Here is a 23625-nt window from a genome sequence, read left to right as displayed (position 1 = left end):
TTAACCTACAGAATTAGAAATCTATTAAGACCAGAAGACAACAGAATAGCACAATTATACGTGTAATAATGGAACAGTTAGAGGTAGTATCAAGCATACTTACACTTCAACTGCAGTTCTATGGTATATTGGCATCTTTCTTTTTTTCTTAATTTATGTGATATGATAATTAACCTTTAAATCTAGCAATGGTGATGAATTTCTCTTAGTTATTCTACATTCATATTTCCTGAAAGCATACACCTTTCACTGAAACTCTCAGATACTTTTAACATACAAATCACAGAGATCACTAGCACCCTACATTAAGGGGACATTAATTAATGTTAATTTAGAACTTAATTTGTACCAAAAAAAAAAAGCATACTGTATCCCCATGCTTACAAAAAGCTCATCACAACTTAACACTATGAAAAAGAAAAAAACACTACTGATTCACCACTAATAAATAACAGATACTGTCCACAATACTTTCATACCTGGAGTACTGCGGAATCTCTCAAGTAGAGAATATCATAAGCCTCTTTCCTTAAACTGATTTAAGCACCACATTCACTTGGAATAAATTTATACCCTCTTCGGGAAAAGAAGAAGAAAAAAAAGAGGGTACAAAAGAAAACAGAAGGGGAAAAGGTCAACTGGACTTTCAACATACGTCTACTGGACTGGCAGCAAGCTCACCCCCACCCCCCTGCCCTACCACCTTCTAATGCAGTCAGTTTTACTTTGCAGTGTATTAGTAGGAGCTGATTATAATTAGATGTTTGATATGTAGTAAAGGAAAATATGATATCCAGATGTGTAGACTGCTTCCTAATTATGCATTTCTTAATTCCATGGGGTGTTCATAGCTAAGGTTTGGATGTATCTTTCAGAATAATAAAGACAGTAGGTGTATTACAAACCATTATTCTGCCATTTCTGCAGCTATGTTTAATTGCCAATAAGGCACTGAACAAAACAGAGAATTAAATTAAAAGTTCAATAAGCACTGATCAATATTCTTGTAAATACCAAGTCTATAAAATGATCTTCTCTTTAAATGTAGTTATACTACAGGTACTGTGTAGATGATCCACATTTGAATTTCATGCGTTGCTTGAAAGCCTAGTTAAGTTTGTTCCCGGTAAAAACGTTTTGAATCTAGGAATGCTTTCAGAAAAGATTATAAACCTGTCTTTATTCTTAAACTGTTGCTGTCTTCTGATTTCGCATTAGCTCACGATCAGCTGAATAAAGAAGTCATCTTCTGTCTAACATGTAAATAAATCATCAGCTTCAGTTACTTTACCGCTAGCTGTTTGTCATTCAGGAAAATAATGGTTAATCAATGACTAATCAATGAAGATGTGTAACGTATTAGTTTGCAGTCCTTCATCATCCTATTTTCCTCAATTGCCTGGGGGTTTGTGTTCAGTACTTACAGAATCGATTACAATTGTGAGTGATCATTCAGCTCATGTTGAGAGCTGTCAGCTGTGCTTTCTGCTAGGAGTTTTTACCCTCCTGTTTAATACGAGATGCTAATATTTAGCTGCATCTGACAAGCTAGATACCGTAGCAGAAAATTTTATAAGAAGTGTTTAAGTAACTAATTGCAACACTACATGTCACTTGATGAAACTAAACTTTTCCTGACTTCACAATAATCATAAGCATTACTGGCTTGCTGTGGAAAATTAAAGGAAAATAGCTGTCTGCTTGAGTCTGATCATGCCTGCAGGGAAGGTCTAAGAAAGGCAACTGACAATGATGCCTTTGTGCATAACTGCAGGGGGAAAACAGATAATTCTTCAATTTTCATATAAACAGACATTCTTCACCATATGACATTCATGTGTGAGCTCAATTTCTTACCAGAGCCACTAGAAAAGTTGGACCCACAGACTTTTGATGCAAAACAATGTAAATGAGTAACAAAGGTTTTTATAACAAAAGTAATGTTTCACTGCTTGACAAGACTGTTTTCTTTGAAGCAGATTTAAGCTTGTCACCAACATAAGGAGAAAAGATTGGCTGTTGTTCCCACACACACGCCAAATATATTACCACCAATGTATAGGTTTATTCACTCTAATTATTGTTTTCATACTTCTCTTAGAAAATGCATGTCAGTGGTAGTCATAGGGTGTGATGGTGGAAACTAATAATTGTTAATGTATTTCATTAAATATTTAGAACTGAGCAGTATTGATTAAAACAGCGATGTGTAAGCGCACATTTCTTGTAGTTTTAGCTCCAACAGCTCCCTCTTGTGATTGAAGTGGCAAAGTTCCCTTGCCTGAATCGAGCTACAGTCGTGTCATGCTAAACTTACTGGTACTCTCCGCAGCCAATATTAAGAGGGAAAGAGAGAGAAAAGTTGCCTTTCCAGAAAACCACGCTAATATATCTTTGTAACATAGAACATTCTCATGTAGTTCAATAATCTATGTTAATACAGAAAATTGTTCTAGAAAAGTATTTTTTTAGAGATTCATTTTAATATTCACTTCTTACAAAGAGCCATTTCTCCATCAATTTAGAGAATTTAACTCAGTTAAGAATTATTTGATTATTTTAGGGTTCTCATTGGTTGCCTTATTTGGAGTGGATGTGATAGACAGGAAAGGTAGCAATAGATTTCAGGAAACAAACATTTTCCTACCAAAGAGACTAAGAGCTGCACTAATACCCACAGTACTGAAAATAATCAGCATCTGCTTTACTGATGCATTTTTACAAAAACAGTTGAAATAAATCCCTTAATTCAAAACACTAAGCATCCCACGTAAAACAGCTACCAAGTAATATTATTACCTTTCTACAGAGAAGAATATTTCCAGTATTACATTGTATTTCTTTTTTTTTTAAATCCATCATCTGTATTGGAAATCAAATGACCTTTTGCAACAGATAGATACTCAGAAGTTTTTGTTTACAGAGATTGATATAAACTTCTTATTTGCAAAAGGATAAGAGAAACTACCTGTGTATTTGGTATTACTGCATACAGCAAAACCAAAACTGATTAGTAATTAGTTACCAGCCAAGTAATAGACAAAAACACACGGCCTAAAACTGGCAATTATCTCCCTACAATCAAATAAGAAAAAAATATTGCAAAGGAGCAAAACTTCACGTAGCTATGTAATCATATTACCCACCACAGTTGTAAAAGCATCAAGACCATCATCATTATACTTAGCCTCCATTTTGGAAAAGTCCAGTGTTTTAATCTGTTTAGGATTGTTTGGCTAAACTGTCCCCAAGGATATGAATGAAATTCCTACCAGAATAGCTTGGTTATTTTCTCCTTCCCTTTCCCCTCCCCCTGACCTTCCTATAATACACAGAAATATTTAGACAATGGTCAATTCATCTTCAAAACATCATGAACACCAACCCCAGCTCCCAGCCCTTCAAAATGACAACACAAGTGATTCCTCTGAAATCACAAAGTAAACAAAACTTTAAATCACATATGAGATTTTTTAGTAGAAACTCTATTGTTTCTCATTTCTTAACTTCGTGCCAAGTACTCAAAGCACACAAATAGGCAAAACAGATCCATTCCCTCTTAGTTGTCATTAAGGATCCACAGAATATCCATATTTTGTTGGACCAGTCAAGACAGAAACAAAAAAAGGTGTCTGCTTATATCAAGTTCAAATTTTGAATTACCTTGCTTTGTCAGATGACTTTTTTTTTCCTTTTGGTCTTAAAGCTTCCAGCAATAGTAACACAATTAAGTATAACAGCCAGAGTACGATGACGATGTATGACAAAAATCTTCTCATTTGTATTTTGGCTTGTAAAAGTATATTCTGACATGTCATGAAGGTGCATTTTCTAACATACTTTCCTTGGGTGAAATTGCTAATCTTTGTATTTAAAACAAAACATTTACACCCAAACATCTAAGCAATCATATTGTGTAAGAATGACAAAATCCCTAATTTTATCAAGGCAACTGATAAGTCTTAGAAAACATGATATGATTCCTGATGCAAAGAACATTCCCGCCTGTCGCCCCCACCCCCTTTTTTTTTTTTTTTTAAGATATAATCATCAAAACAATGACAAATGAAAGACTCAGAAAAGGTTATGACTTGACAAAGTAACATTTTTAAAACTTGGACACCAATCAAATTGATATAACTATCAGTGATGCAACACTTTCTGACACTAAAGTCTTTACCACTGTCTAAAATATATAGAATAGCCTATTGTGATTGCTTAATGTCAACTTTTGTTCATAAGCTCTTTCATAAAAGTGAAACAGGGAAAAATGATTTAAAGCAGTTCAATTTGTCTATTTACCTTAATCTTTAACTATTCCCATATGTCTTAGCTACATGATGTATGACTCGCCATAAACCAATTTTTCAAAGATATACAAGACAGAAAAAAAAGTTAGGCTCCTAACCTTTTATGCACTGAACTTCCATAGACAGCTGGCAAAACAAAACACTTCTAGGCTTCAGAAAAAGCTGAAAGGTTATTTTGTTCTCTTTCTTTTAGGAAACATTTGCATCTGCTAAATAGGATACAGTTGAAATCTCATGGAAAAAGACTTGAAGGAGAAAGGTCTTTGTTAACATTTGAATCAAACCAATAAATTGATGGTTGCTATTTTAATAAAAACAATTGGACTTCCACTTAGCAAAAATCTACTGTTAGTTTTCCCTCTTTTCTGAGAACTGTCCTGCAATACTATACAAATCCTGCCATAAAAATTGCTTGTGTTGTAATCTCACTTTATGGTCATATGTATAACTCTAGGCACTTAGCTGAATGACTGTTTTGCTAAGTATTTAGTAGTAACACCCTCTTTAATATGCATCAATCTGAAGCACAGGGTAATGCAACATACTGTTTTGCTTTACTTCAACAAGAAATTCACTGGCAATTTAGAAAATAAGAACCACACTATAAAAGAAACATGTCTGACTTACCTAGAACATTTGGTAGACTGGAGGAAGTCAGAGACTCATTAGTCAGCAGAAAATTTTTGTTTTCTCGAACAACTCACACGCAGCCTTGGATCCATTTGGGCACTGGGAGCAAGCAGGATACCAGGCAGCATTATTCAGAACCTTATTGCTGCCTACTTTAAGAAACAAACACAGAATAAAAATATGCATAGATAGAAATGGTTTTAGTTTTCTGTTACCAGCTAGAAAACATTTTTAATTCTGTGTACTCCAGTAAACAAATGAAAAAGTATAATGTAGTTTTCAATTTATTTTTTTAAATTGCATTCAGACACGTATTTAAATATTTTGAATTCAAGCAAACTTCTGTATTACTAATGGACAGAATTGTGAACTTCATAGTTTAAGACACCTCCTCATATCAAAATAAGTTAAAAGCTTTTCAGTAAATCTAGCAACAGACATATTGCTGGTAATTTGGCATCACTGTGCATTTCAAAAACATTTGGTATTGGAGACAGACCTGGTAGAGATATCTCACAGTGGGAGAATAAATGTTCTAAAAGTGTATTTTCAGAAACCTGTCATAAGACCTGCTTGTAGTAAAATAAAACAATACGATGCATGCACAGAAAGAAAGGTAAAAAAAAAAACCTCAAACTTACCATTTTAGAAAAAGGGAGAGTTTTAATCCAGGATATATGTTTATATATATTTTGAACGATAGAATTAAAATGGCTGGTTTTTAAACTTCAAATAAGCTTGAGAAACTGACTGCAGATCATGTATACAATGTAGGGTCAATGCTGTATTGAATTTCTAGACCATTTTCAGACTACCTTCTGGCAATGGAAGCATTTTGACCACTGACACTCCCTATGGGTATATCTGACTATCCTGGTACAATGCACCATTCCCCATTATTGAATCTACAACAAACTGCTGTAGGTTATTCATTGATTGAGTGTTTAAGTGTATTCTTTGGGAGCAAATGGAGAACAAAATCTGTAAACAATCACACACAAAATCAGCAGAATTCTTCGCTCTGAGATGGTTTTCAGTTTCAGCACTTAATTATCTGTATTCTTTGATAATAACTCTGTCACTTTAAGTAAAGATGCACAGGAATTTTTCTTTTTCTTTTAAAAGATGCACCAAGCTACAGCATGGAGCTGCACATTTTATCTCAGGGAAAATTAAGACATCATTGGCCAATATGACTACATAGGGACATAAGGTTTAAGCACATCTGCCATACTTTATGCTAACATCTTTATCTAGATCAATTACAATATGCACTATCACTGTTAAATAACCAATATAGATGCAGACTGCAGCTCTATAATATTCCTAATGGAGGTTAGAACAGATATTAAGAGCTACATTTTCATAAGCTTAAGCAGTAATTGTGTGTGCTTGTACGCCTGTGCATATCTTCAATCAAGCTGTATTTTGATATCAAAGGAAAACGTTCCCTTTTTCACTTTAACCAGTGCAAAAACCTCATATATATAGCTTTCAGTTCATTTGTACTGCTTGTCTGCCACTATGTATTTATAGCTATTACCTGAATGAGTGCTTCATGCAGTACTAGGGAACTAAAACAAAGACAGTTGAAGTTTACTTGACCATAATTTCCACCTTCGATTTAACAAAAAAATTAAAGAGGCCATCCTGAAAATATATATAAATGACATGATTTTAGCTGATATGATTTCAGCTTGAGAAAACTGTATTTGTATATGTCACTGTAGTGACAAAGTATAATAGAAAGCTTACATTTCTTATCGTTAAGTGCTTAAGATTATGATTACCGTAAATCCACAATGCAGTTCCTCGCATGCTCACTGCAAATGATACTACAACATTACTTTTTCTATTAAAATAGCACCCAAATGCCAGGGAGGCAGAAGCCCTCATCATGTGCAGTCCTTTCTAGACACGTAGCAGAGAATTGACTGTGCTCAAAAGAGCTCAAAAGTGAACAGTCTGGAGCAAAATACACAACGATGGTACGATGTTGAAAATAATTTTTTGCTCTATGAACTGAACTTCAGTCTACGTTATAATTCTGTTACACTAAGGTATTGAAGAAGGAAAACCTGCATGGTCTGCATAGAAGGACTTTTCAACATAAGCTGGACATAACTAGGTTAGAAAACAAAGTGACTGATCTGTTTACAAGCCACCTAGGTAAGCATATTCACAGATGAGAAAATATTAGAATTTAGCAGGACCCCACAGGTATCATAATCCAGGCATTTTAGCTGCCCATGCGTTGCAGGTCAACAGTCCCCTGGGTCTTCTGATGCCCAGACACACATGGCTGCGATCGGACTGCAGGTTGGATCAAGGTTTTCAGCAAGGTTGCCTTGGAAATGTCCCCTCAGAGGAAAACTTGCGTTCACAGTCAATCCAGAAGGACCTCAGTTTAGACGATCGGGGAGCAAGACTGCAAGTTGCACCACAGAGACATCTGCAGTGCAACACAGACACTCACAGTAGGCACTTCTGAGTGGATGCTCAAGTGCATTATTAAACTGTGGTAGGGTATCAGTTTCCTCTTTTCCTCTGCTGTCTGAGGAGGTTCAAATCCATACCTCCAACTTCCCCAGGGAGCAATTCAGCCATCTGCCAGTAATCCTGGCCTACCACTTTCCCTTCCACTAATGTGGAACCACTCACAGAGGAAAAAAAAAAAACATATATATATATATATATATGTATATCTCAAGGGGACTGGGGAGATTTATGTTCAGAAATCCAAAAATACCAGCCTCTAGATGCTTGCCTAATTCCATAGATGTCCAAAGATGTGCCCAGGAATGGAATTCAGTTGCATTAGGTACTTCTGCAGGATTCCTGAGCATTTTGTCTTGTTTCCAGCTGCAACTTCTATGGTGAAGTCTTCCCGTAGTACTACTTCTGGCTACACACAGATCTCTCAAACACCATAGGCTGTTTGAAACAGCACAAAAGTATCTATATTTTGACACAGCCTACACTTAAACCAGTAAGTCCATAAGGTTCCCAAGGCATCTCAAATACCAGCAGCAGTCTAACTGCATTAGCTTTCTTGTGATGCAGTGATTAGCACAGGCACGACATAATGACAATATTGTTTCATTTTTTTTTAGCCTGTAGTTCAGGTACCTCGTCACAACAGTCTCTCAGCCATGAAGACTTACTTGTCCTGCTTCTAACAATGTCCAGAAACATCTTATTTATGAACACTTAACGGCTCTAATCATGCAGCCCATCGTGAAGCTGTTTTTATGAACTAAATTCCATGTATTCGGTATGAAACAGTTAATGGGTGAAATACCTAAATAGTCACTAGATCAGAAAGCAGAGTACAGATTTCCCATTCCTAGAAGAGTGCTCCTGGCAGGAGTCCTGCTTGCTCCCTCCAGGCCAAGACATCTTTCCTGTAAAGGAGGAGAGCAACCCAGATATACTATGGGATAGTGAGGTCTCTCACTGGGGAAGGAGACACACATTTGAACTTGATACAGGTTTGGGTCTCTATCAGTCTGATTGATGCTCCTCCTGCTGAACCCTCCATACCAGTGGACAAAAATTCCTTTCAGAAAAGCGATAACCTCTCTTTTGTAAAGAAACAGTTCAAGGATCAAACACCAAGAAATAACTTAGGGTTATAAATGCCACATAGAGGTTCAAGCATTGAAAACTTAACGCAGTGTTTCAGATACTGCTTATATTCATGGTTTCCTATTGACTAATTTAGATGGTTGCCTAATAGGTGTCTTTGCATAAAACAGACAGGTAGATCTCAAGCTTAACGTTATCAGTAAATATCAGTCAGAGAAGCCTAAGCAGAGGTTTCATGTTGCAAATGAGGCATCTAAACATCAGGTTTTGCTACACCCAATTTCATAACAGCTGTACTGTGACTCCTAAGAACATGTATACCTCCAAGCCCAAACACAACTGTGTAGACTATACAGAGGATTTGGAAGCACCTTAAACCTCACCTCGAATCTCCTGTGGATGACTAACTTCATGTTAATTCTGTTATGTCAAAGGGCTTCCTTTAGGAAGCTTTGGAAATGAGAGGTTATGTCATGGGAATTTTCAAAATACTTCAAAGCAAGCCAATAACAAAAACAGACACAGCAACAAGAAAAGCAGTTGGTTTTGTTTGTTTGTTACAATCAATAAAGTTCTATGGCACTTGTACTATGCTTTCCTTGTAAGCTCATCTAGTAAGGTTGGGTAAAGCTAATATAAGCAGTATTTAAAGAAAAACAACAAAACCCACAACCACCACATTCTAGAGTTTTCTTGTATTCTAGCTGGTAGGCAAAAAAAGAGAAACAAATTTCTTCCTCTGCATACTAAATAAGTGCAATACAAAGACATAGTTTCCTTTAAAGAGCTTTTCCTTTGGGACAGTTTTCTCTGCACATACCCATCTTTAAATTATATTAACATTGAAAAAACTAGGGCATTGAGCACCTTTCTACACAAAAATCTATTATGCTGTGTTTCTCATCCTAAGACATCATGACCGCATGTAATCACCTTGTCACTGTTCCAATTTAAGCACAACCAGAAGTTGTGTTGTAAACTATGAAAAGTGGGGCTTAGTCATTTGGCAGCAGAGATTTCACTCCCCAAGTCAAATTTGTTGATAGAAATTGGCTCTGCAGCAGCATTCATTTTAAAGTTGGTTTGTTATAAACATAGGGATCGTGTTATGTACAAAAACATCAAAAAGGACACATAAGAGAATTCTGAGCCTGTTTGAGTGATCAGTTTGAAATCCAACAGGGATGCAGTGCTTGCCACTGAGGCTGCTGGGAAGAACTCACAGGTCAGGAAACGACAAGGCTTAAGGTTGCACACACTACATTAGCTCTGTTTCCTGATGCATGTGTTACAACACAGTCTTGAAACATTCAACAGCTTTTTTAAGTCATAATACATACTTTCTATAGGTAAACAGGTGACATCCTATGCTATGCATTCCACACAGAGACAGACTTTTGGAGCATCCACAACATACACATACAATAGGGAATACTAATCTAAAGTACAACAACAAAAGTGCAAACAATTGTTTTTATGTTGTCATTCTGCTAAATGCCCTGCCCTTACATTTTTTGTTCCACATAAGGGAGCTTTCCCTGACGGATGAAAAGAAATTTGTACCACAGTTGCTACTTAAATCCATAAGCTTGCCATAAGGGAGAAAGGCTCTCCTATCTTTAGGGTGCACCACTGCCACTGCTGAAGTTACATTGCTAAGATTATCGTGGACTTTACCAAGCACGTGCTAGTGGGCAACGTGTTTAGGAACTGTGGTGTAAAGGAAAAACAGATTAAGATTGCTTTTTACAAATAGTCAGTCGAAAGGGAGAACAATTATTCTTCTGTTTTTCTTTTTCTGAGACAAGAAGAATGTGTCACACAGAAAACTGTCTAAAGCTTGCTTAGGCAGGAGACTGGCTTGGTTCCCTAGCAATGGGAAGTTATCATCCTTCCACCACCACAGACTGTCTTTCTCATTAAGGAAAGCTTCCTCAGTTCTGAGTATGATGTCTCTGAATCTTAGTAGTTCAGTAAACTTTCTTCTGTAGCAAGAAAGGCCACAGGAACAAGCTTTTGAATAACGTTGCATTATTGCTTCTATTGTGAGATTATGATGAGAGAGATTATAAACAGATATTATTCTCTGCTTGCAAAACCGGTAAATCCTTGTGTCTGGGAGACAAGACCTGAGAATTAAGTAAAGTAAGAATAACTCACAGTCCTACACAATAAATCTAAAAGCAAAAAAAAAAAAACCTCAGAAACAGCCTTTCGAAAGGATTTAACTTTTTCAAAATCTGAGGTGATGCCACCCCACTCCCAGTAAGAACACTTTCCTTCCCCAGGAGCCATTTGAAGAGAAAGAAGTTATGTTTTTTAATTTTATTACTTGCAATTAGTAGATTTACTGGGTACAAGATATTTTCTTAATAACATCTCTTAAGACTCTTTTCTATGTTAAAGGTTTGTTGGTCTTGCAGCTTGAGAGATTCGAATGGCCCAAAATAGAAATGTTACAAGCATATATCTTATATCTATAAGTGTTATATGATACTAAAGGAGAAAAGTAATTTTTGAAGCCAGAGCGTGAAAACCAAATGCAATAACATGACTTCTATACAAGCTACATTTTCTTTTCATAGAGTATAAGTGAGGTGAGAGCATTTTTTTACATTACAGATCAGAAAATAACTGTTGATCTAGAACACCTGGAAAAAATTAGTTATTGACACATCAGTTTAGAAAAGGCTTAATATAGAAGGACAAGGAAAGGGTTGCATGTTTAACATTAGCATAACGGAGTGACACTTACTGCAAATTTAATTACCTAATATGCATATTTGAAAGTTGTCTGAAAACATCCACTGATGACTTATTGTGGTTACTGAAAAATTAGCAGCTCCAACTGCTAAGGATGCTAGAGGCTGGCAGAGGCAATGCCTGCTGCTCCTAGAACAGAGAAACTGGAGGGAACACAGGCACATTTTGGGTAACTGAAGTATGAGTATTACTATGGTGTCTGGTGCAGATTGTGGGTAAATAGTCAGTTCTGACAGGGGACAAAGCTTGGGAATAGGATTTTGTAGACCCTGAAGAACTTTTTCTTCCTTCTCCTAATAATTCTACAACTTCCAAGTGTGTGTGTGGGGGGGGGGGGGGGGGGGGGGGGGGCAAGTACATTTAACATTGTGGGAAATCCAGTCAAGAAATATAAGGCCACCTCCTAACTGTAGCTATCCAAACTGTCCCTGCATTATCCTAAGAGAAACTGGACAAAATAAACAGACTGCCTGTAGCCACCTGAACATGAGGTGAGCAGGGATGCCCAAGACTGATAAAATGTACAACACCTGGAAGCCCTGGAGCAGAGAGACTAATCCATGGATGCAAACCTGAGAAAAGGGCAAGGAAAAGCCTCCCAGACCAAACTGCAACCTTCTCCCATGAATGAGAACTGTATAAATTTTACCCCCTTACTTGTGATGAGAAATGGCTCTCCTGTTGATGACAGCACATCTACTTTGTTGTCACAGAGATGCCTGCCATAGGGGCATCACCAGCCAAAGTAATTTGGGAAAGCCAAAGAGCAACATAAAACTCAGCAAGAGCTGTTTTAGTCTCCCCTCAAAATACATTGTACTTCTGCACTGATATCAGCTTAATATATATATATATATATATATATATATATATTTGACTGTTTGGCTCAAATACTGCTTCCAGACATCATGCAACATAATTCAGAAATTAGGAAGTCTGCATTGTGAAGCTATTACTCCATTTAAGTAATTGCAAAGATTTCACTAAGACTGTTTAAATGAAAGAGTAATTGCCTTTAGAATAATTCATTCTCTCCTTGTGTTTTCCACTACCTAAATCTCTGAATGCCAAGGCATAAGAAGATGCCAACAGTCATACAACAGGGGTGTCTCACCCTCTGGTCTGTTGACTATGATACAGATTATCCACATTAGGATTACAGAAACAAACAAGGATTGCATGGTAGTCTTGCCTTAGTTTTTTCCAACTCTAGCACAGATGAATAAGGTAACCTTCTCTGTAACACAGAGCAGAAATGGAGAAATCTCATTTAAGCATTTCCCTTAAGTTCAGGAAGTTAAACTGGGGTCCTTCCTACCCCACCACTGTCCTGCAAAAGGGAACCCAGAAGAGAATTGCAAAATTTACAAAGTAGACTAAAAGCGTGTTTGATTTCTTATGGGTCTGAGCTAGACACTATCACTTAGAAGGAAAAAAAAAAAACATGTATGAGTGATCTGCTGCACAGCAAGACTTTGGTTGTGGTTACTTACAACCTGCTCCCTGACAGCTACTCATCCATTCTCTGCTCAGCGAGTCTCAGAGCAGAAGGAAACACTGTCCTGTGCTTGCTGTTAAAATTATACTCCCTTTCACAAAAGACTGGACATCAAGCATCCAGGCCTCTTAAAATGTACACGAGTCACTTGGCTTCTTCAAATGCTCTTTACAGTACGCTGAGTTTCTGATCAACAGAAGATTGTTTTTCTTCATACAGGCACAACTGCAAAGGGAGCATTTGTTTGAAATTGATCTCCCCAGTGCAAGTTTTAATGTGTTGTTAAACTCAGCCATTTAAACCAGAACCAGCAAAATAAAACTCTGATGACTCTTAAAGAATTTAAGATTAATGCAGGAGGAAATTACCTTGCCTAGTCATGCCTACTTTTATTAGTACCCTGCAGTTGTGTTTCATTTTGGATGTGGCAAAAGTATGATTTGAAAGTCAAGAAGGCAACCTCTTGCATTTTGTATTTAATTATTGTACACAGTACAATGCTAAAGCTGCATTTCCAGAGATTGTGGTTGCGTGTTTTGCGAGTTTTACTTTAACAAAACTGCGGTCATGGAGTGAGAAGTTATATCTTCCCATGACCATGCTGAAAAGTAGCAGGTGTCTTTTTAAATAGGTATGTCCAATAATCATAATACCAACACTGCACAATTCAACAGGTTTGGTGTGGTTTGTTGTTTTTCTGGTTTCAGGTGGGCTCATTTTTTATTTTTTATGTTTAATGGTGAAATAGATGCAGTCTTCAAACATTTCACTAGGTTCCACTGTTTCCATGGATGGGGTACAAACTTTGAGATTATTCCTAGTGTATTACTTTCAAATTTTATTGTACTGTGTGGTTTAAGGAGAGCGCTAGTTTCAGCTTATGGTGAGGTTGGTTTTATTTATAAGGCTGCAGCGTACAGGGAATTCATTAGCAAAGCGGGAAAACAAACTAGACCAACCGGGTTAGAGAAGTTCTGAAACATTTATCAAGTTCTTCAGATGAACTGTACTCCCCTTGGCATGTCCCAGAACTCCACGCGGACTCTCCCCAAATCTCTGCTCCGGAGAGCTACACAGCTACACTCTTGTGCAAATATTTCAGGGCCTAATCACCAGCCTCACAGCTCAAAAATATTTAATATAGGAATTTTAAATTAAGATTAAGCTTCCTGTTGTTTAGGTAGGCCCGTCTATAAATGCAAAACTGAAGCGAATGAAGCAACATTATCACTTCCTTTACACTTCATCCTTTCCTCACTCACAACCAAGCCTCCAGTAAATGCCTAATCAAAATATATACATACACTCAATCATAACGGGGTGGTGGAAGGAAATTCAGTGGTGAGAAACACTGAAGAACAACAATTGCTATTTCAGTGAATTCAACAGCCAAGCGAGAATGACATTTTATGCTTTATGATTATATTCAATGGTTGTTCACGTGACCAAGAACTGGAAGAAACATACCAAGTAGCAATATTGTAAGCTAAAGAAATATTTCAAAATAGTCTTTTATTCCCTTTCCAACCACCAAAATGAGAAGGAAGAGAAAGAAAAGAAACATGAGCCAAATAGCAAAAAATGCTCTGAGGTGTGAAGTGCTTTCATCATGAAAGAAGCTATTACAAACTGATATTTAAACTTCAGGTATAAATTACCCAGAACTCCTTGAAGCTATTTGTATACATGCAAGTGTTCAGCACAAGGGGGTGCACAGGTCACCAGAGAGCCAAGGAAATTACAACTGGCAAGGCTGCACTGACACCTGCCTGGACCCAAGCACACGGAAGGGCTTCATAACACTCAGCAGCACCAGGCAGTATTTTTGGAAAGAAAACAAAGAGCAGCTTCTCCATCTGAAAACAGCAAATAGATTTATGTATTTATTTTTTAGGAAGGCAGGAGGTAATTACTGAAGTTGGAATTTGGCCAGGTCCTTGGTGTTAATATTCCTCCTCTTGCAAAAAGAGGTAACCAGGACCTTGAATTTGCAACTTGTCTGAAAGACCTGAAGTGTGTTAGACAAACACCTACCAGAAGTGTAATTCTAGTTAAATTTAATGTCAAGAATGACTTAAACCTAACATGATCTGATCCCTGAACACCTGAACTCAATGAGAAGTTCATTAGGATACCGAAAGGAATAAACTTCTGATATTTGTTTCTGTTTTACTTAGATGTCCCAGAAATTTTGTGTGCCTTCACTGCAGATTGGACCTTTGAATAAAGGAAGCAAGAATATTACAAATTTATTAAATCTGGAATCTCGGAGAGGGATGGAGGCCAGGAAGAGAATAACAGAGGGAGGTAGAGGAAAGAAGTGAGAAGAACACACAATAGCTTAAGCATATACTATGAGGGCAGAAGAGGAAGACAGTTTAAATTACAATCAGTACTATCTTTTTACATTCAGAGCCATTCAACTGGGGGGGCAGAAGGAGGGAGAAGCTATGGGATTTTAAGTGCTTTATTTAACAAATCACAAGAATGTGTAAGTGAGCCTGACACATCATTGCACTGAGCCCGAAAAGGCCGCTACCGTTGTTTAGACCAGCAACTAACATTCAGACTTCAGCAGGGTGTATGTCACACCAGAACTGCCTGAAAGCATTGCAGGTGTGAAGCAGTTTGCCACCACAAGCAACTCCCCTCTTTTTTATGCTGAAGATGACAACAGTCATCAGTTCTAGGTCACTCTATGACCACCATTGCCTCTTGTTCACACCAAGATAGGAGAGTTAAGAGACAGCTGTCACACAATAAAGCATTTGCTGTCCCAAACTCTGGCAACAGTAATGACAAGAAAGCTTTCTGCTCCACAAATTCCTTTGGAATCAGCCCTTCCCCTCCCTGTAAATAAGAGTTAGCACTGTCCATCTTCTTAGTTGCACAGAAAGAAACCAGAGCTCTTGCTTCTGAAGATGAGATAGAAATGGAGGTAAGCAGGTGCCCTGTGAAAAAGTAATTAATACACTTTCTGAGGAAATGATGAGGAATAGATTCAGATGTCCTGGATGAAGGTGAAGAACAAAGAAACCTACATCCCCAACAATGGTTTTCACCTCAGGACCTCAAGACCAGCCATTCTCTCCAAGCATTACTCAATCTTGTCCTACCATAGCCAAAATTTATTTGTGGTATAAGCAGAATTCAAGTACCCTCATGTCAGCTGAGCATCTAGTAGGATTAATGCTCAGCAAGACCTTTAAGTTCGAACAATTAAATGCACGTGCAACTTCAGCTTTGTTGTGGAATTTGAATGTAATGTGACTGAGTCCATCCACCATCCATTCATGCAAAATTTCTGATTTCCCTTTGTTGTGTTCTCCACTGACATGTTTATGCTTTTTTTCCCCACAGAAACAGAAATTGGAGCAAGGCAGACAGGTGCTTTCTCCTTCTACACCAGGCCAGAACAGGAATAAACAGAAAAGCAAAAGAAAACAGCTAGATACATAGGGAAGAAAAAATAATCATTATATGTCACCAAAATTCACAGGCCGGGGGACTGTCCGCAGATGATAGCAACAAGGTGAATAATTCGGTTGGCAGACTCCATCCTAGGGTGCAGGAGAAGGGTGGCGCAGAGGACAGCCCAGGTGGACAGTACCTGCATTGCACTGTGAGGGAAAGGCTGCGCACTTGCACAAGCCCTTCCTGCATCTCACCAATTTTAAATACCAAGAGTAACTTTAAACAAGACTTAAGCCCAACAGGTTGATCCTCTGCAACCTCCATCTCTCCTCTTCCCCTCCAGAGGCCAGCCTGTGTACAGAATCAGATATTAGCAGTGGAACAGATCTAGCTGATTTAGCAACCTGCCAACACAGGATGCTGCAGGACCCTCAGGAGTGCTTTCAGCACCTTGGTCTTAGTTGTTTCTGCTGTGGACTCCACAGCAGAACAGTTATCACTGCATGCTTTCCGAAGCATTTACTTAAATTCTTCTTTTGCTAACATCAGACTCCTCTTCCTTCTTGTTGCTTGCTTGTAAGCTTTTGCCATGTCTAATATTTCATTCACATAGCCAAACTATACACAGTTACAACTGATTTTTTAACTCGCCCTCAAAAGTGGGTTGCGCCCACATGCACAACCAGATTTTTTCTTTATCCAAACTCTTGGTTTGTTACTGTGTCTAGGATTGGATGGCAAGAACGGTTAGATTTATTGCTACTGTGACCTGCTCACTTAGATAATTCTTAGCTTCTTGAAGATAACTTTGTATTTTTCTTTCTGCACAACTCTGGTCATATTTTTTCTTTGCAGCTATCAGGTTTTATTACATGGAACATAATCCCATCTCTTGGGACACAGTCAAAGTCAAACAGCAGAGGAAAGTTTATTTCTTCATAGTGGAAGACTTTCTTGTCACCTAGACAAAAAGTCTGTCCCTGTTTAGTTGATAGAAGAACCAGAGATGCAACAGTGCAGTGTTTCTTTCTCCTGCATTTCCTCTCCACTGCATTTAGCTGCAATTAAGCTGAATATGCACTGCTTACCTATGTCATGAGAAAAACCCTCTGCAACACGTTTCTTATGCTGTCCCAGGCACCTGATTTGCTTGGCCAAAAGCTACATCTCATTTCAGACATCAATCAACAAGCATTTAATCATTCCCTCCCACAGCTTGTCAGAAGGGAGCTTGCACAACCAATAACTCTGGGGAGATACTGTGACTGTACTGCCAAGGGATGGACAACACATATCGATGTGTAACTGTAATAAACTTGGTTGTGTTTCTGCCTATCCACATGATAGCTAAAGTATTTCTAGGTTTCCTGCCATTGCGACATGTAAGCTCACACTCAAAAGCTTCTTTCTGTACTCTGAAAAATTATGTTCACCCTACGATGAGCAGGAAACAGCCAAAAGCACTGAAAGCACAGCAGGACAGGAGAGGGGACATCAAAAGAGCACCAGTCACAAGCCAGGCTAGCAGAGCCAGCAGGGAAACTGCACAAAGGATAGACGACATTAGATGTAATGAATTTTAAATTTTGAAAAGTACTATACGAGTTCAAAATCAGACAAATAGTTCAGTAGTCCAGTTTTACTCAAACTGTAAAAGCTAAATACACCAAAAAGGAGAAAATATCTCAGAAAGGAAAAAATGAGAAGAGTTAAACAATGAAGCTTGAGGCAAACAAAGACAAACTGAGAACGCCATACAGTATTTCTTCCAGGCACGTTAAGGGTATCACAGTGTCACCAGCTAGCCTAGATGTCCAGAAGCAAAATTCCCTGAGCTCACGCACAACACTAAGCACTCAGGAGAAGATCTGAGTCTCCAAATGCACTCGTGCATCTCCATTCCCTAACACTGATGCTGTTGCGCTTGTGATGCTCTACAATTGCAAGCAGAAGAGATGACCCTTCCTTGAAAACCTCACTTTAATCAAAATACATGAAATTAGGTATTTGACAACGGTGAGAAGTCAGACAAGTTCCAAGAACATAAGCCCTTCTTCAGGTATTTTAATTGTTCCTAACTGAGAACAATTGCTCTAACTTCTGTTTGATCAATTTCAAAGAGGGGATGATTTAACCCCTCTAGCAGACTATTACTGTAAGAGTTTCTCTCCAAAAACTGTTCCTCCAGCAACAGTGTCAAAAGCAGTCTCCTCAAGCTGCAAAACATGAGCAACCTGTAGACCAGCTCCACAAAAGCCCCAGGCCTCCAAATACATCAAAAATTGCCAGAGGCCGACCCTGAAACACTACCTCAACTCACTCTCAGAGCACCTTTAGCAACCCAAGGGCAACTTGCAGATCCTCCTTTAATGCAGTCTCCTTGGAGTTTTCCAGCTCCTCTAGGAAAAGTATGGCTCTTTCAGAAGCGTGCCAAATGTGTGTGCATTCTTAAGATAAAGAATGTTATCTACCAGCCTTCCTTGAAATCTCACCAAGCCATTACAATTTATACTGGCAGAAGACCACACCTCAAAAGAAATTTATTCACAATTGCAGATTCTGCTGATAGCCTTTGAACCCCTTAAGTCTAAAGCAAAACCCATCACTGGAAGCAAGCACCCCACAATTTATAATGAAATGGAAGTCCCTATCAAAAAGCTGAAAACCATATTATTATTGCCTTTACTTAAGCCTTCACATCTGTGGAAACTTTATCAGAAGAGTCAGCTTGCGTGTGTAACCTGACATTCTGGAAAAAGAAATTGGAGAGCACCATAATGACAAAAAATTGTCATTAATTTTTTTTGGTTAATAAAAACAAGAGCTAAGAACAAGATCATAGAATGGTTTGGGTTGTAAGGGACCTTAAAGGTCATCTAATTCCAACCCCCAATACATACCAATGCAATAAGAACAGCCCTAAGTCTGATTCACAAAAGTCCCATGTTAAGACAATTTCCTCCTTCAATGTCTAAATCAGACTTATCATGGCTTTAGGCTGAGCAAAACAGAGAATTTTCCAGATGTCAGTGGTACAATACTATGGTTTCAAGAAAAAAAATAAAAAAATCCTTATTCCACCTTATTTCCAACAAGGCTTTGGCTCCTAAGGTATCTTTGCTCCCTTGAAAAGACAGCTAAACTTTCCTCTACTGTCATCAAATCCTGCTTTAAGCCAAGCCATCAGAGAGACAAGCCTTCCCTTCTGAAGGCAGGGAACTGATGCCAGCCAATGTTAAGAGCCCTTAAGCTGTGCATGGTTCCAGCACTAGGCCATCGGGCACCTTGGGACAGGGTAATTCATTGATGGGGGTCCAAGGAGTCAAGCTGGAATTCGCATGTGCTGATACACACTGATCTGCTGAAAGATCTGTGCTCTGTAGCCCCAGTGGCTCCTTGGTAATAAAAAAAGTAACGACAGTAAGTATCCTTTTGAAATTAATCATTGTATGAGCTTATAATTCTAGAGTTTTATTTTTTCTTTTAAACCCATACCAATGTTTCAGGGCTTTTCCCCATATGGAGTGACAAGTTGTACAGTTATTGTACTTTACATTGTGTACTTAAATAGTACACATTTTTAAAGTAACTCCAACACTATCAACAATCCACTCCAAATCACTTATTTGGCTTTCAATTTTAAACGCCCTGGAAAGAAAAAACAGCTCTCTTGCACCCAAAGCAAGACTGATCTGTTTCTTCTTTAGCCCTCAATACTTCAGGATTGTTTTATTTCTGCTGGAAGCAACAATCAATGTGTGCTTGCCAACTTGCTTGTCACTGAAAGAAGCATCCTCATGTAAGCACCCCAACCTTTCTCAGAGCTGTAGCCTCCCACTTTCCAGCTCTCAGCATGCTTATAATTGAAGCTGCCAACCGTACTCAGTTTGGTGGTGGTATTCAATGGCAGTTATACCAGCAGCAAGAGAAGCCACCAAACTCTGTTCAGCACCTGCGATATCAATAAGATCTGAACTCAGGTCTCCTGAGGTGAAAGGAGAGCATAGCAAGCTCACCATGCCACCATACTCTCACCAGCGTATTAAGATATTAGTCACTTTCCTTATTATTCAGTCAAAATATGCTGGATTGAAACAAATTAGATTCTTAGCACATATTTCACACATTGGATCAAGTCTTGCAAGGGTTTTCTTTTATTATTTATAAGATCATGTGCTGTCTTCCTGCTGAAAATGAGATGGTCTGCATGAGGAAAAAGGTAAAAGAAAAGCAGAGAAATGAAAATCAGATATTCCCTAATGATATTTAAAAATAGAAATTTTGCTACTGTTACATACAGCATGTTCCATCTTTTGAGATTTAATGGCTCTCTTGTGGTTTAATGGAGAATTACTTTCAGTAATTGATTATTAAAATTTAAAATTGCTAACCATCTTCATTATTAGATGAGCGAACATGTTATCCTTGTAATTAAAAAAGCTTGAGATTCACTTTCATCCTGTTGACAGAATAGGCAGATAGGCTCAGCACTCCAATGTGATGGTTTCAGGGTTCTTGTTTGACAAAAATAGCCGGCAAGTTATTTGATGATGAAAATACAGAACATCCACAGAGACTGAGCAAAAAATAATGAACAAAGATAAAATAATAATAAAAAGCCCTACAAACTAATTAAAGTTTTCAGTTCAAACTATCACAGGCAGAATGTATAAAGTATTTTTCAATGAATTTCACTTGGGCTTAGGAAAAGGAAAATATATTATTTGCGTTACAAATCCATACTATGCAGCACACTGAATTTTTGTTGTTGTTTTCCTAGATGCAGAGTTATTTCAGATTTTGGAATCCAGTGCTGGACTTCCTACCTGCAGTAATATGGCGACATGTCTGGCATGAAACTGAAAACTATCATCTTCACCCTTACGAATGCCTTACAGCTGACTGAAGAGAAGCAGACAGGCCTGATACCTTCAGTTATCCTGGAGGGTAAGGGAGGAGTATCAGCTTTAAAATAATATCTCAGTTATAATGCAAAGGGCTGAGGGTTTGCACAAGAAAAGTAATTCTTTGGCCTTCCTGTTGAAGCTACCAACAACACTTTAGGTCCTAATTTTAATGTCACAAGCAGAACATGAAAGTTGGACAAAGTCTTTAATACAAACTTTTTCATTTAAAAAGTACACCATCTTTCTGGAGCCTCCTGCGTTATGCTGTCAGTTCTTACACTTTGCAAAATGACACAAAACCATCAAAAGTTCAAGACTGTTACACAGCATCAAAGCTTGAAAGTCTTCTTTCATTCTATATATTTAATTGCAGTTTCTTTGCCAGTGACCTCACCTGCATGAATCTGTTATATTTTTCTCCAGTTTCTACATCAAGATGAGAAAATTACCACCTACATTGCTTATCCTGAAAAGCACAGAGAGGTTTCCACAAAATATTGGGAACAATGTTGAAGAGCAGTTTTCCCATTGTAATTAGAGTAGGAAATATGCTCTAAGTAGCATTATATTGTATGGGCTTTTTAACCAAACAGTAATACCAGCATCAAGTCTTCGTAAACTATGTCTGGAACACAGTTCACAAGACTTACAGCATTTACAATATGTTTTTGTGGCTACTCAGCTTCTTTTTTCTTCAACTCAGTTCTTGCTCAGTATGGTTTTCACCTCCTTCCAAAGCCTAGAAATGCTACTTAATGTATGTACAGGTAGCACCATCTCAGCACAGTGCAATTGTAGACTGAGAATAATTAACAGCAGGCATAAAGGCATTGATATGCCATTCACCAGTAACACCCTGGGATGTAATGTCAATAACACTTTCAACATATGTCACACAGAGAATTCCCAGATCCTTAGCAGAGTATGCTCCAATATATAATGAATATCAGTTTTGTTCCATATAACTAATATGGTAAGTATATTAACTGTAAAATACATACTGTATTACTTTCCAGTATTAAACATGTATTCACCTTCATTACTGTATCCTGGAGCATCTTACCTAGAAGCAGTCTTTAAAAGCACTACTACTGACTTTACATTAGTACTTTAAGGTGCACTACTCTGCATCCCTAGCCTAACACTACAGGAATTACTCAAAGGGGGGCAATAAAGTATGGTTTGAATCACAGAGGACCAAATAAACAGATGTGACTTGGTGAGAGAGCCTCAGGACCCAAATATCCATGATACAGTCACACAAAGTAGTGCAAATAGCAATACTGTCACACAACGATAGATACCACATGTAAAGCAAAAACCTACGGATGCCTTCGCTTTCCTTTTCCTAAGTAACTCATCAGATTCTCCTGTAGGAAAACACTAAAACCCTTGAAATTCAGAGGAAGTATTTCCATAAAATACTTCTTAAAAATACAGATTACTCTAATTCATTATGTCATTAACTAATGTTACGGCTGGATTACAAACCTATTGTCACCCCTACATGTGATACACTGGATATCAGTTGGATGTTTGGCTCTGTGCCTGGTTACAGCATTGGAGACCCAAACCTTCAAAGCTGGCCTTGTGTCCTTCTTCCCTCCTGAGAGTGTTTCTCCTTGTCCTTACAAGGCACTTCTGTGCTCTTATTATAGCAACAGAATACCTAAAACCTAGTGCAAAGACAAATCTCTGCCAGCAAGGACCAAGTAGAAACAAACTAGTTAGGCAACATATCTTTTGAAAAAGTTCATTAATGTTAAACTCATCTTCCTGCACTTAAATCATGCAATCTAAATGTATTGCTTATGCATGCAGGAAACCTTTTTGCTTCTCCTTGCTTTGGTAACTGTTTGCTCAGTCTTGGGTCCAACACACATCACCCTGCCCGAGCTGCTTTCCATTCCACTAATATTCTAAAAGACTACCTTATAGTAAGCAACTTTTTGGATTTTATAGTTTCACATACAGTGAAAGAGTAAAGAGAACTAATTGTTTTCCTTTTAAGTGAGTCAGCTGAAATTACATGCGATTTAACATGGACGTTTCTTTAACCAAGATGCAGGGAAAAAAAAAGAAAACATTCTTAAATTTGTTTAGAAGCTGTATCAGGAGCCTATTTGTACTGACTACAAGTAGCTGTTTATATATTTTAAAGCCACCTTTTCTTGGAACAACACACAAGCATTTACAATGGAAAATTCTACATTAAGCTTCATAGAAAATGTATAAAAGGAGGGAATTTACTTTCAATTCTAATTAGAGTCTCAGAGATCTGAGAGAATACAGAAGTAGTATACAGCTTCATTCTTGTTTCTTTTGGATACAGATGAAATCTGAGGCTAGTGAAGCTTTACTACTACCATCTACTATTAAAGATTACCATTACGATTTTTCATTTGTATCTACATTAACTCAGGTAATGAAAGAATCTATCCGATAGTGATTAACAATTCACTTCATTTACAAGAGGATGCACAAGTCCTTGGGTTCTACATTTGAAAGGGGTGAA

The 23625-nt window shown here is 37.8% G+C and overlaps 1 long non-coding RNA gene across 2 annotated transcripts in view; it reads right to left on the bottom strand.

The window, feature by feature from the left end:
* Positions 1-23625, bottom strand: part of LOC121072455 — a 109804-nt gene that overhangs the window by 69053 nt on the left and 17126 nt on the right. For both annotated transcript variants that reach the window (XR_005821229.1, XR_005821228.1), the window contains exon 3: positions 4938-5039. This is a non-coding gene — a long non-coding RNA (uncharacterized LOC121072455). The remainder of the gene's footprint in view (positions 1-4937; positions 5040-23625) is intronic.

This window comes from Cygnus olor, chromosome 6, assembly GCF_009769625.2.
Source record: "Cygnus olor isolate bCygOlo1 chromosome 6, bCygOlo1.pri.v2, whole genome shotgun sequence".
Classification (NCBI taxonomy): Eukaryota; Metazoa; Chordata; class Aves; order Anseriformes; family Anatidae; genus Cygnus; species Cygnus olor.
The sequence above is the reverse complement of the archived record's forward strand: the minus strand, read 5'-3'. Positions and strand labels throughout refer to the sequence as shown.